This window comes from Engystomops pustulosus, chromosome 9 (assembly GCF_040894005.1).
Source record: "Engystomops pustulosus chromosome 9, aEngPut4.maternal, whole genome shotgun sequence".
NCBI classification, from domain to species: domain Eukaryota; kingdom Metazoa; phylum Chordata; class Amphibia; order Anura; family Leptodactylidae; genus Engystomops; species Engystomops pustulosus.
In genome coordinates this window covers 4694767-4709428 of record NC_092419.1, presented here as the reverse complement: position 1 = coordinate 4709428, position 14662 = coordinate 4694767, and positions in this window count along the sequence as shown.

Sequence of the window (14662 nt, the reverse complement as noted above, 5' to 3'; positions counted from 1 at the left end):
CTCTTCTGGCAGCGGCTCTTCTGGCTGAGTGACACAGGCGCGTTACGTCATCATCAGCCGCCTGTGTCACTGCACTGTACGGAGCGACGCCAGCAGCCGTAAAGGCGCTGCGCCGCTCCGCATGTAAATCGCACCTGTTTCTTAAAGAGACAGGTGCGATTTATCTGAAGGGAGATTCGGGCGCCAGATTGGAGCTGCAAAATGCCGCTTTTAAAGAGGGCCGCATTCTGCCGCCCGAGGCGAGATTTTCATCTCGCCTCATGGCAGATGCGGCCCTGCGGGCCCCCCCCTAGTGTCTTAGAGTCCGGGCCCCATAGGGCAGTACCAGTTGTACTGCCCTATCGGCGGCCCTGGGTGTAGTAGTCTCTGTCACCTATATGTGTCCTATGATGGAAGGAGAGGAGTGTGGTTGAAGCTGTGTGCAGTATTACTGCCCATCTAGGGTCAGGCCCCCCATTGACACATGGGGCCCCATAGCAGCTTCTATGTCTGATACAGAAGCCATTACTCCCATGACTCAGCATAGAAGATAATATAAGACATAACAGAGCGATGTGTAATCACTCACCACAGGACGCCCGGGACACGCTCAGGAGGATCAGGAGGAAGATGTGAATCTTCTCCATACTGCACATGTGGTACGACAGAGCAGCGACATGAACTGGAACTGAAAGCGCAGCATTGGGGGCGAGGCTGCACGTCCTGCACGTCCTGCGCTGCTCCGGCCTCTAGGGGTCTCACTACTTCTGTGTGTACAATAACGGTGGAACGAGGGACGACACAATGTAACGGCAGCTGTCGCCTCGTGTCATACAGAGACCAATGAGTACGACGCCCCGGACACAGGGACCGACTCCCAGGACACAAACCTAAGGGATCTATGAGATCTACAGACATTAGTAACCAAAACTCCTCCTCCCCCTCCAGTCATTTGCTTTCACTTTCTTCTTTAGGAGGGAAAATATTTTTCAATTTTTTTGTAAACGGTAAATTCTTTATTTTGTTTGACATTTACCTTCTGAATGCGGATAAAGTCAGTTTTTTCCTATAAGGTTCCTGCAACTTTAGATTTCAGCTTTAGTTTATTATTTATTATTAGATTGTAAGCTCTTGTGAGCAGGGCCCCCACTCCTATTGTTTCATCTGACTCTGAAATGTCTTGTATTATGTGCCCCATCATCTGTACAGCGCTGCAGAATATGTTGGCGCTATAGAAATACAGGTTTATTATTATTATGGGATGACATACGATTACCGTATTTTTTGGACTATAAGGCGCACCATCAATAAATGCCTGCTAAAATGTCTAGGTTCATATATAAGGCGCACCTGTTTATAAGGATGAATGACCAGCAGGTGGCAGACCTGTGCACAGTTCAAGGCAGCTGTTGTCTGTAAGTACGGCTCATATATAAGGCACACTGGATTATAAGGCACACCTGATTATAAGGATGAATGACCAGCAGGTGGCAGACCTGTGCACAGTTCAAGGCAGCTGTTGTCTGTAAGTACGGTTCATATATAAGGCGCACTGGATTATAAGGCGCACCTGATTATAAGGATGAATGACCAGCAGGTGGCAGACCTGTGCACAGTTCAAGGCAGCTGTTGTCTGTAAGTGCGGTTCATATATAAGGCGCACTGGATTATAAGGCGCACCTGATTATAAGGATGAATGACCAGCAGGTGGCAGACCTGTGCACAGTGCAAGGCAGCTGTTGTCTGTAAGTGCGGTTTATATATAAGGCGCACCTTTGATTTCTGAGAAAATCAAAGGATTTTTTGTGCGCCTTATACTCCAAAAATACGGTATATATCACTTTTTTGGGGGATTTGGAACAAGGTAGGAACCCACCCGTATTCTCATAGAGACCCCCAGAGATACCACGGGTGAGAACCTGCTAGGACCTGTGAGGTTTGCACTAAGGCCCCTGACTGCCATGGAAAACATTCATACCTCGAGATTTCAGTGGGTACTTACCTTCTCCAGCTTCCTGTCCCTGCACCATGGCATCCAGTCTACCGGCTGGGACAGAAGTGCCGTGAACACTGGAGGGTAAGTGGTGGATCTTCAGCGTAAAGAAGAACTAGAAAGCGCTGAGTCCAGGAAGAGTCCAGGAAGTGATGACACCACAATGATATCATCCGGGACGTCTGGGATCTCTGCAAACATCTCAGACACCTGGGAAGTTCTTCTCCTTGTAAGGTGGTTTTGAGGACCTTCATGAGAAAGTGTAAGGCTACATTCAATCTTATTTTTTTGGATCCATATACATACAACGGCAGGTCAATATTTACATCTTGTAACGGAAGACGCCCACGTATATGGTCTGCGGAGGCAATGGGGGGACAGATGCAGCACATTGCACACCTTCCCAGACCAGGGGCGTAACTACAGGGGTAGCAGCCACAGCAGCTGCTATGGGGCCCACAGGTTCAGGGGACCCCCGATGCTGGTGCCAGAGGGGTCATTCTGGATGAAGCTGCCGGTCGTCATGTGTCAGAGAGACAGAACATAAAGGTAAATCCCATCTGCATCCTCCCGTACACAGGACACCCAGGAGCTCAGCCGGACAACATAAGGCTGATTCTCGAAGGGCATTTCCACTTTTTAGGTTCACTGTTATCAGTTGACTGCAGGAAGTTGTGCTGAGTCCTAATGACAAGAGAATATTCAGAAAAATGCAACTGAACAACAAGGACGGGGACACATTCCTTACAGAGAACCACTTACTATGTACATAGTGTCCTATCTGCAGGCAGCATGTTATAGAGCAGGAGGAGCTGAGCAGATTGTACATAGTGTCCTATCTGCAGGCAGCATGTTATAGAGCAGGAGGAGCTGAGCAGATTGTACATAGTGTCCTATCTGCAGGCAGCATGTTATAGAGCAGGAGGAGCTGAGCAGATTGTACATAGTGTCCTATCTGCAGGCAGCATGTTATAGAGCAGGAGGAGCTGAGCAGATTGTACACAGTGTCCTATCTGCAGGCAGCATGTTATAGAGCAGGAGGAGCTGAGCAGATTGTACATAGTGTCCTATCTGCAGGCAGCATGTTATAGAGCAGGAGGAGCTGAGCAGATTGTACACAGTGTCCTATCTGCAGGCAGCATGTTATAGAGCAGGAGGAGCTGAGCAGATTGTACACAGTGTCCTATCTGCAGGCAGCATGTTATAGAGCAGGAGGAGCTGAGCAGATTGTACACAGTGTCCTATCTGCAGGCAGCATGTTATAGAGCAGGAGGAGCTGAGCAGATTGTACACAGTGTCCTATCTGCAGGCAGCATGTTATAGAGCAGGAGGAGCTGAGCAGATTGTACATAGTGTCCTATCTGCAGGCAGCATGTTATAGATCAGGAGGAGCTGAGCAGATTGTACATAGTGTCCTATCTGCAGGCAGCATGTTATAGAGCAGGAGGAGCTGAGCAGATTGTACATTGTGTCCTATCTGCTGGCAGCATGTTATAGAGCAGGAGAAGCTGAGCAGATTGTACATTGTGTCCTATCTGCTGGCAGCATGTTATAGAGCAGGAAGAGTTCATGTGGTTTGTTGGTCAATCTGTAATGCCAGAAAGTTGGGCCATTACTAAATTAGGTAACTCAGGTGTCCTTCTACCAGCTCATCCTCTGCCAGGTATATACCACATCCTCACACTTGGGATATAACACTACCACCAAGTGGCAGAAGTTAGTATTTTCCTATGTTTTGTTCTTGTGTAATGCTACATGTAGTAAGGGTTAAAATAATGGTATTTACAGAAAGTTTGCAAAAGAAGTTACATTTGCAGAATGCAGGATTCTCATTGGTTCCAGAATGTAAGTACAGACCAAAGCTACAAATTGCAGTTTAGATGTAATTCTGGGTTTGGCTGTAGTCAGTCCCCACCAGGGAGAAGGTCTCACCTAAGGGAGGTAAGAGGTCCTCAGGAGGTGGTTACAAATGCTATTATTTTCGTTATGTTTCACGCTGCTGGGACATGGTTGGAATGGATGAAGCCTACAATGAGACATAGGGGCACATTTACTTACCCGGTCCCTGCGCGATCCCGGATCCGAACTGTCCTACGAGGATGAACTCTGCTGCAATTCATGAAGATTGTGACCCCAATTTCCTGCATGTGTCGTCTCCCCGATCAGGTACGCCGGAGTTCACCTTCTTCTTCCCGCTGCATGTAAGTGCATGGCTTGAGACACAAATTTAAATGTGAAATTCTCTGCAGCGGAGGTGAGTTGTTGTTGTTGTATTTGTTGTTGGAGCCGCCATGGAAGGGTGGATGATGACAAAACACTTTTTCAATGTTTTCAAGGCGTAGAAGCTTTATATAAATAATAATAATTCTTTATTCATATAACGCAGCGCAGCACAAAGCATGACAAATTGGGTAAATAAGAGACTCCTGTGCACCGCATCTCGCGTTATATTATATCCGCTTCACATTATTATCCCAGACTCACATTATACCGATATTCACAGATTTGTGATCACCCCAATCCTCCGACCCCCCCCCCCCCACTCACACACAGAAATTCTGAAAGTTCTGATTTTGTCACCAGAGCGTCCTCCAGTGATCCCAGGCTGTAACCCAAGAATGGGTCCCACAGAGGACACCCCAACATGGAGAGTCATTGTCCTCGAGATTGATGGGGGGTGGACCCTTAGATTCATCTTATCTGGTGGACTGAAGGTACAATCGTCCAACACAGATTCCCGTTACATTGTTTTAGCGAAAGCAAAATCAGATTCAATCTTAACTCCGATTTCCGTAGACCAGACAAGGTGGAAACATGGCGGAAACATGGCGGAGAGGAGCAGGACTTGGCTTTCTTCATGTGGCAGATTTATAACTAATTCTACAGCATGAGATAAAAGAGAATCTGCCGGCTGCACAACCGGATCTACGCATCTCGTGGCACCGGAGGTTACCAGCATCTTCTTCATCTAGAATAAATCATATATACATTAACCTGTTAGAAGGGGGGTATGAAGACCGCCATGGGCCCTGGGGTGTAGGAATATTATGGCCCCTACACGTCTGGAGTCACTTCCTACGTCTGGTACTAGGATTAGCTTTGTGGGGGATGGAGGATGTGTTCCTCCAATCTGCGGATTCAGGACCTATGGAGGACCTTCAAAGGCATACCTCCCAACATTTGTGAAAGGGAAAGAGGGACAAAATGGCGGCAGGCGTAGCGTGCCGAGGCGATCCCCCTAAGCCACACCCCCAATCACTCCCTGGCCACGCCCCAAATTTTAGCCATATTATAATAATAAAAATCATCTCAATTAAAAAAAAAAATATATCCTCATTGGGATTTGAACCCAGAACCTGCAGCGTCCATGTACAATAATGACACAGCGCCCCCAACCAACTGAGCTATAGCCTCAGTGATTAACAAGGTGGAGAATTTTGGTAACTAAGAACTATGACTACTGTTACACTGTGACACAGATTTAATGCTTTGGTATATAGGGAGGGATCTTCTCAGAGATTATTGTAATTATTGAGACTATTATTATTATTATGGAGATTATTATTATTATTATTATGGAGATTATTATTATTATTATTATTATTGAGATGATTATTATTATTTTTACTATTATTAATAATCATCTCCATAATAATAAAAATAATAAAATTTATAATAATAATAATAGTCTCAATAATTACAATAATAACCTCTGAGAAGATCCCTCTCTATATATCAGTGCATTAGTCTGTGTCACAGTGTAAATGGCAGATAACACTTCTTAGTTACCAGAAATCCTCAGCTCTGTATCACTGGGCTTATAGCTCAGTTAGTTAAGCTCCTGTCTATGGTGCAGAAGGTCCCAGGTTCAAATCTCAGCCTGGCCAAAACTTTATGTAATTTAATTATATGAAGAGCTTGTGTCTGGGGAAGCCCTGGAGACCATATATGGACAGATGCTGATCTGAAGCTGATGACGTGGTCCCTGCTCTCTCCGCTAAGCCCGACACTTCTCTGAAAAGGATTCCCTCCCGATGTCTGCTCTGGGGAACCCTAGGAGATGCAGTGACCATATATGGACAGATACTGATCTGACCTGATGACGTGGTCCCTGCTCTCCGCTAAGCCCGACACTTCTCTGAAAAGGATTCCCTGCCCGATGTCTGCTCTGGGGAACCCTAGGAGATGCAGTGACCATATATGGACAGATACTGATCTGACCTGATGACGTGGTCCCTGCTCTCTCCGCTAAGCCCGACACTTCTCTGAAAAGGATTCCCTGCCCGATGTCTGCTCTGGGGAACCCTAGGAGATGCAGTGACCATATATGGACAGATACTGATCTGAGCTGATGACGTGGTCCCTGCTCTCTCCGCTAAGCCCGACACTTCTCTGAAAAGGATTCCCTGCCCGATGTCTGCTCTGGGGAACCCTAGGAGATGCAGTGACCATATATGGACAGATGCTGATCTGACTTGATGACGTGGTCCCTGCTCTCTCCGCTAAGCCCGACACTTCTCTGAAAAGGATTCCCTGCCGGATGTCTGCTCTGGGGAACCCTAGGAGATGCAGAGACCATATATGGACAGATGCTAATCTGAAGCTGATGACGTGGTCCCTGCTCTCCGCTAAGCCCGACACTTCTCTGAAAAGGATTCCCTCCCGATGTCTGTAGAAGCCATTCTGTACTGTGAGTTCTGGCTTTCAAAGTATTTACTCTGCGGACACAGCGCCGGGACACAGCGGGACCTGGGGGGAGAATCCGTGACAATCTCATAGCTGCCCGTGACGCGGGGCAGAGGTAAGAAAAACGGGAAAGTCCCGTCAAAATCGGGACGGTTGGGAGCTATGTCAAAGGTCCTGAAATGACTCTGGTGTACATGTGTATTGAGAGCAGGAACAGATGTAGGAGGATTTCACAGGAGAAGGTCCTTCTCACTATATATATATGGTGGGTGGTTTGGGTGGCCAAAGGCTCTCTTGAAAACTCTTGGATGTTATATTCTACTACTGCCTGGTATTACAGAGAGCAGGGAGCGCACGTCCTGATGGCTCGGGCAGATAGTGGGGGCAGTCTCTATGGTATCAGATACTTACACGGCGGCTTTATCACCCTCAGGGGACGGGGCAGAAGCTGTGGAAATAACGTAGAGGATTATATTATGTTATTGATATCCACAGACATCGCAGAACACGCACACACACAGTGCAATCGCTACACTGCCAGATTGCGGATAAGAGAGAGCACAGATATGCGGATAGTCAGGTTTAGGGGTAATGTTCCTAAAGAAGCCCCTATCCTCTGTTCTATAGCACCTGCAAACATGTGGTGTCATATTAAAGACCACAATCTTATCTCTAGATCACCTGGTTCTGTGAGCTGGAGAACTGGAAATACAAGCAGTTAAAAAATAGGTAGGACTGGATCTTTATCTGCGGTTCCCATTTTCAGCTATGCTATTATCTGTCTGTATCTCTGGTTCTATAGATCACGAGCCATACAGATCTAAAAGATGAGATTAATCTCTTTAATATAACACAAAAGGCATGTTTATAGGTGACACTATCTCTGCAACCACTAAACTTGACTCATCTCATGTGAAAAGGAGGTGAGAAGAGTCATATTTGCCTGACCAGAGATGACACAGGGATCTTTAATGAAAGAACTGTAAATCTGTGGAATAGCTGAGCTCAGGAGCAGGTCACAGCAGGGACAGCAGAGAGCTCAGGGACAGGTCACAGCAGGGACAGCAGAGAGCTCAGGAGCAGAGCACAGCAGGGACAGGAGAGAGCTCAGGGACAGGTCACAGCAGGGACAGGAGAGAGCTCAGGTGCTGGTCACAGCAGGGACAGCAGAGAGCTCAGGGACAGAGCACAGCAGGGACAGCAGAGAGCTCAGGAGCAGAGCACAGCAGGGACAGGAGAGAGCTCAGGGACAGGTCACAGCAGGGACAGGAGAGAGCTCAGGTGCTGGTCACAGCAGGGACAGAGCACAGCAGGGACAGCAGAGAGCTCAGGGACAGAGCACAGCAGGGACAGCAGAGAGCTCAGGAGCAGAGCACAGCAGGGACAGCAGAGAGCTCAGGAACAGAGCACAGCAGGGACAGCAGAGAGCTCAGGAGCAGAGCACAGCAGGGACAGCAGAGAGCTCAGGAGCAGAGCACATCAGGGACAGCTGAGAGCTCAGGAGCAGAGCACAGCAGGGACAGCAGAGAGCTCAGGAACAGAGCACAGCAGGGACAGCAGAGAGCTCAGGAGCAGAGCACAGCAGGGACAGCAGAGAGCTCAGGAACAGAGCACAGCAGGGACAGAAGAGAGCTCAGGGACAGAGCACAGCAGGGACAGCAGAGAGCTCAGGGACAGAGCACAGCAGGGACAGCAGAGAGCTCAGGAGCAGAGCACAGCAGAGACAGCAGAGAGCTCAGGAACAGAGCACAGCAGGGACAGCAGAGAGCTCAGTGACAGAGCACAGCAGGGACAGGAGAGAGCTCAGGGACAGAGCACAGCAGGGACAGCAGGGAGCTCAGGGACAGAGCACAGCAGAGAGCTCAGGGACAGAGCACAGCAGAGAGCTCAGAAGCAGAGCACAGCAGGGAGCTCAGGGACAGAGCACAGCAGGGAGCTCAGGGACAGAGCACATCAGGGACAGCAGAGAGCTCAGGAGCAGAGCACAGCAGGGACAGCAGAGAGCTCAGGAACAGAGCACAGCAGGGACAGCAGAGAGCTCAGGAGCAGAGCACAGCAGGGACAGCAGAGAGCTCAGGAACAGAGCACAGCAGGGACAGAAGAGAGCTCAGGGACAGAGCACAGCAGGGACAGCAGAGAGCTCAGGGACAGAGCACAGCAGGGACAGCAGAGAGCTCAGGAGCAGAGCACAGCAGAGACAGCAGAGAGCTCAGGAACAGAGCACAGCAGGGACAGCAGAGAGCTCAGTGACAGAGCACAGCAGGGACAGGAGAGAGCTCAGGGACAGAGCACAGCAGGGACAGCAGGGAGCTCAGGGACAGAGCACAGCAGAGAGCTCAGGGACAGAGCACAGCAGAGAGCTTAGAAGCAGAGCACAGCAGGGAGCTCAGGGACAGAGCACAGCAGGGACAGCAGAGAGCTCAGGGACAGAGCACAGCAGGGAGCTCAGGGACAGAGCACAGCAGGGACAGCAGAGAGCTCAGGGACAGAGCATAGCAGGGACAGCAGAGAGCTCAGGGACAGAGCACAGCAGGGACAGCAGAGAGCTCAGGAGCAGAGCACAGCAGGGACAGCAGAGAGCTCAGGGACAGAGCACAGCAGGGACAGCAGAGAGCTCAGGGACAGAGCACAGCAGGGGCAGCAGAGAGCTCAGGGACAGAGCACAGCAGGGACAGCAGGGAGCTCAGGGACAGAGCACAGCAGGGACAGCAGAGAGCTCAGGGACAGAGCACAGCAGGGACAGCAGAGAGCTCAGGAGCAGAGCACAGCAGGGACAGCAGAGAGCTCAGGGACAGAGCACAGCAGGGGCAGCAGAGAGCTCAGGCGCTGGTCACAGCAGGGACAGCAGAGAGCTCAGGGACAGAGCACAGCAGGGGCAGCAGAGAGCTCAGGCGCTGGTCACAGCAGGGACAGCAGAGAGCTCAGGGACAGAGCACAGGAGGGGCAGCAGAGAGCTCAGGCGCTGGTCACAGCAGGGACAGCAGAGAGCTCAGGCACTGGTCACCGCAGGGACAGCAGAGAGCTCAGGCGCTGGTCACAGCAGGGACAGCAGAGAGCTCAGGCGCTGGTCACAGCAGGGACAGCAGAGAGCTCAGGCGCTGGTCACAGCAGGGACAGCAGAGAGCTCAGGGACAGAGCACAGGAGGGGCAGCAGAGAGCTCAGGCGCTGGTCACAGCAGGGACAGCAGAGAGCTCAGGCGCTGGTCACCGCAGGGACAGCAGAGAGCTCAGGCGCTGGTCACAGCAGGGACAGCAGAGAGCTTCCAGAAGGGCCTTGATGCATTTTCACATCTAAATAACATTGATGGTGTTATATAGAATTGTTTCTCTTAAATCCCTTCCCTTCCTTGGTCGAGGGTTATCGAGAGCTTCTTCTTCTCTGGCTTCTTCTGACCGTGTTTCATAATTGTGAGAAGAATGCAAAGAGTTACTGCCTTGCTACTTGCTTTGACCAATGCAGGGGAGACACTGGGGGTCATTTACTAAGAGCCTGAATCACGTTTTTCCGACGGGTTACACGAATATTTCCAATTTGCAGCGATTTTCCCTGAATTGCCCGAGGATCTTGGTGCAGGAGATCAGATTGTGACGCATCGGCGCCGGGTTGCAGGCGACGGAAATGGGGGGCGTGGCCATAAGAAAATCCGACGAATTCGGAAAAAACGCCGATTGACACGCACTTACCTGCACCCGGCCAGTCTTGGTGAACTTCAGTGCATTCAGCGCAGCAGCGACAGGTCGGACGTCGGAGGAACTACCTTAGTGAATCGCCGGAAGACCCAAATCCTCCACAGAGAACGCGCCGCTGGATCGCGACAGGACCGGGTAAGTAAATCTGCCCCACTGGGTGTGGACCAGATCTTTACCCTTCCTCCCTCATAAACTTGTGAAGTTTTGTTATATGATTAATGAAATTTTTTAATTTTTCATCTGCTTGCTGAATGCTGAACCTAAGAGGACGTTGGACTATGGGTGAAGCTGATCAAAGTCCACTCCACTCCACCAAAGGAATTCAAGACCCCCTCAGCCAATGTATACATCTATCAAGAGGGATTTACAATACTGTATCCACTTCAGGGAATACAGAACCTTTGTGTCTCCAATGCCCATGTAATAATTTACCAACCAATGGACTATGGACATTACTTCTTTATCCCTAAGTAACCAAGCCCAGGTCCTGCCTGTGTAATACTTTGTGACACAAATAAAGCATCTCACATCTGCCTAGCCTCGCATGGCATCACTTCTCCACAGAGATTGAGATGTTATACCTTACTTTGTCTGGGTGTGATTTCTTTGAGCTCACTTTGTGGATTTTATTAGTAATTAGAGAACCTGAGGTTGTGTGAACAGGGGCAGAACTTCACAAACTCTTAACCAACAGATGTTTGAAGGAGATGTTACAGGAGTGTTGGATAAAGGTTACTCTTATCACTGACCTCTGAAGACCTTTTTACTAGTCCCCCACAAATCTTCTACTGATGAGACTCACCCAATTTCCCAAGGTCTGGCTCCTTCAGGCCGCTGTCAGCCACTTAACAGGTAAATTGATTCTCATCCACATTGGGCTCATATGTTGGAACATTGTCCACCTGGTTCTTCATCCACTCCACACCCACTGGTCCGGGATAAAACCCGTTTATAGTACAGAGGAGGTTTATGTCTTTACCGGATTCCCGAGCTGTGATCCTTAGTGGAGCTAAAAGAGAAATATTGGGTATTTTATACAAATTCCAGTTCTTTTAGGGCACTTAGAGATGACCTCTTATCACATCCTCCAACTCTAAAATATGTGGAATGGAAAGGTTTTCTCCACCAATCTCGACAACAAACCGGCCCAACTTGGCGCAGATCTTGTCCACATCTTCTAGGAGGCCGGAACCATGTGTAAGACACAAGTCTTAATAAAGCCACCCAATGAATCCGGTAAAACAAATGTTTATAGAACCATAAAATGTTCCACCTCAGGCACTCTCACAGTAGAACTTCATCATGTGGTGTTGAGAAGCCGCCAAACTAGGAGGTGGCTCAGCAAACAGAACCTTCTCCAGGAGCCCCAGGAATATTTATCCAAGCAATACCCATACCTATTTCCCCGGAGCACTTGTCACCTAGTAATATCTATCGAGGCTTTTGGTGTTTCCATCTTGCTCCTCTTTGGTAGCCTCTAATGAGGCGGTGGTGAACATTTCTCCTTATCTCTCCTCGTCTGTGAGTTGGGTGCCTCCCGGTCATGGTACGGCATTGGCAAACTTCTGCTGCTGTTTGTCTGACGCTTCGCTATTTGTGTTCCCCTTATACAAACTGAACACTGAACAATCTGATAACTTGTTGTAACCTCCTGACTACAAAAAGGGGCCTGGTTGTCAAACAAACAGGGTGTAATGTAGGCCCTGGGAACAAACAAGTAACACATCTCTGAGCCCTGAGACTAAACCATTATACAGCTGTCCTTACCTGACTGCCTCACTTACCCCAGGCAGTAAGGGACAACTAACCAATGTTCCCTTCCTGCGCCAAAGTGGAGATGAAGACAAGAAATGAAAACCGATTGAAGGAAAAACAAAATCATAATTTTGCAATATTTTTATGCTCAAAACTTTTACATACTTTGGCGTATGGAGCTGTAAGATGTCACTTTATATTTACTCAGAAATCTTGATATTTTGTATTTGCAGTAGAAGTTTCCGTAGTTTTAGTTTAAAGAGGACCTGTCATCTCTATACGAGGGTCCGAGCTCTTATTTGGTAGGAGGTCAGGTCTGTTACAAACAACTTTCCCAACATAAATTTAAATAAATTTGGCATAAATAGAAAGGGGCTGGGGAGAGGGTTATGGGGGGCATATTTGGTGGGGGTCTTTTTTGGGGTGACAGGTCTTCTTTAAGGGCACTTCTCAACAACAAACAGGCCAAACTTGGCAGAGATCTTGTTCACATCTACTAAGAGGCTGGGAGGCCGCCAAACCAGGAGGTGGCTCAGCAAACAGAACCTTCTCAAGGAGCCCCAGGAATATTTATCCTTCCCTTCTTTGGTTGACATTGATGTTGTCTTTTTTCATCTGTATATCTCACATTAGAGAGGGTTGTAGAGAGCTTCTTCTTCTCTGGCTTCTCCTGACCTTGGTTCATAATTGTGGAAAGAATGCAAAGAGTTACTTCCTTGTTACTTCCTTTGACCAATGCAGGGGAGACACTGGGTGTGGACCAGATCTTTACCCTTCCTGCCTCATAAACTTGTGAAATATTGTTATATGATTAATGAAAATGTTTTTATTTTTCATCTGCTTGCTGAATGCTGAACCTAAGAGGACGTTGGACTATGGGTGAAGCTGATCAAAGTCCACTCCTCTCCACCAAAGGAATGCAAGACCCCCTCAGCCAATGTATACATCTATCAAGAGGGATTTACAATACTATGTCCACTTCAGGGAATACAGAACCTTTGTGTCTCCATTGCCCATGTAATAATTTACCAACCAATGGACTATGGACATTACTTCTTTATCCCTAAGTAACCAAGCCCAGGTCCTGCCTGCATAATACTTTGTGACACAAATAAAACATCATCTGCCTAGCCTTGTAAGGCATCGCTTCTCCACAGAGATTGAGATATTGTGGCACATTTACTTACCCGTCCCATTGATGCTGCCGATCCGGAATGTCCAACGAGAATTCGGAGCATGTGTCGCCTCCCCGCTGAGGGCCATCGGAGTTCACCTTCTTCTTCTTCCCGGTGCATGTGAGTGCTGATCTTGACACACAATTTGATTTTTAAATTCTGCGGTTTGTCCGAATCAGTCAGGTTGTCCGACGGCCACGCCCTCCAATTTGTGTTGCATGAAAGCCGGCGCCAATGCGCCACAATCCGATCACATGTGCCAAAACCCGGGGCAATTCAGCACAAAACGGAAACATTCGGGAAACCCAACAGAAATGTGTCTGATGGACCCTCAGTAAATGTGCCCCATTATAACTTACTTTCTCTTGGTTTGATTTCTTTGAGCTCACTTTGTGGATTTTATTAGTAATTAGAGAACCTGAGGTTGTGTGAACAGGGGCAGAATGTCACAAACTCTTAACCAACAGATGTTTGAAGGAGATGTTACAGGAGTGTTGGATAAAGGTTACTCTTATCACTGACCTCTGAAGACCTTTTTACTAGTCCCCCACAAATCTTCTACTGATGAGACTCACCCAATTTCCCAAGGTCCGGCTCCTTCAGGCTGCTGTCAGCCACATAACAGGTAATACCATTCCCTTTTTTGAGGATCTCATCCACATTGGACTCATATGTAGGAACATTGTCCACCTGGTTCTTCATCCACTCCACACCCACTGGTCCGGGATAAAACCCGTTTATAGTACAGAGGAGGTATAGGACTTTACCGGATTCCCGAGCTGTGATCCTTAGTGGAGCTAAAAGAGAAATATTGTTTTTTTTATACAAATTCCAGTTCATTTAGGGCACTTAGAGATGACCTCTTATCACATCCTCCAACCAATAAGTGGAATGGAAAGGTTTTCTCCACCAAACCGGCCCAACTTGGCAGAGATCTTGTCCACATCTTCTAGGAGGCCGGAACCATGTGTAAAACACAAGTCTTAATAAAGCCACCCAATGAATCCAGTAAAACAAATGTTTACAGAACCATAAAATGTTCCACCTCAGGCACTCTCACAGTAGAACTTCATCATGTGGTGTTGGGAAGTCACCAAACTAGGAGGTGGCCCCAGGAATATTTCTCCAAGTAATACCCATACCTATTTCCCCGGAGCACTTGTCATCCCGTCATATCTATCGAGGCTTTTGGTGTTTCCCTCTTGCTCTTCTTTGGTGGCCTCTATTGAGGCGGTGGCGAATATTTCTCCTCGTCTGTGATTTGGGTGCCATTGGCAAACTTAATATTTTCTGAGTTGCAAAAAATACCTCAGAAATCTTGATGTTTTGTATTTGTAGTCGTAGTTTCTGATGCTCCCATAGCACAGAATGAGCAGCAGATCTT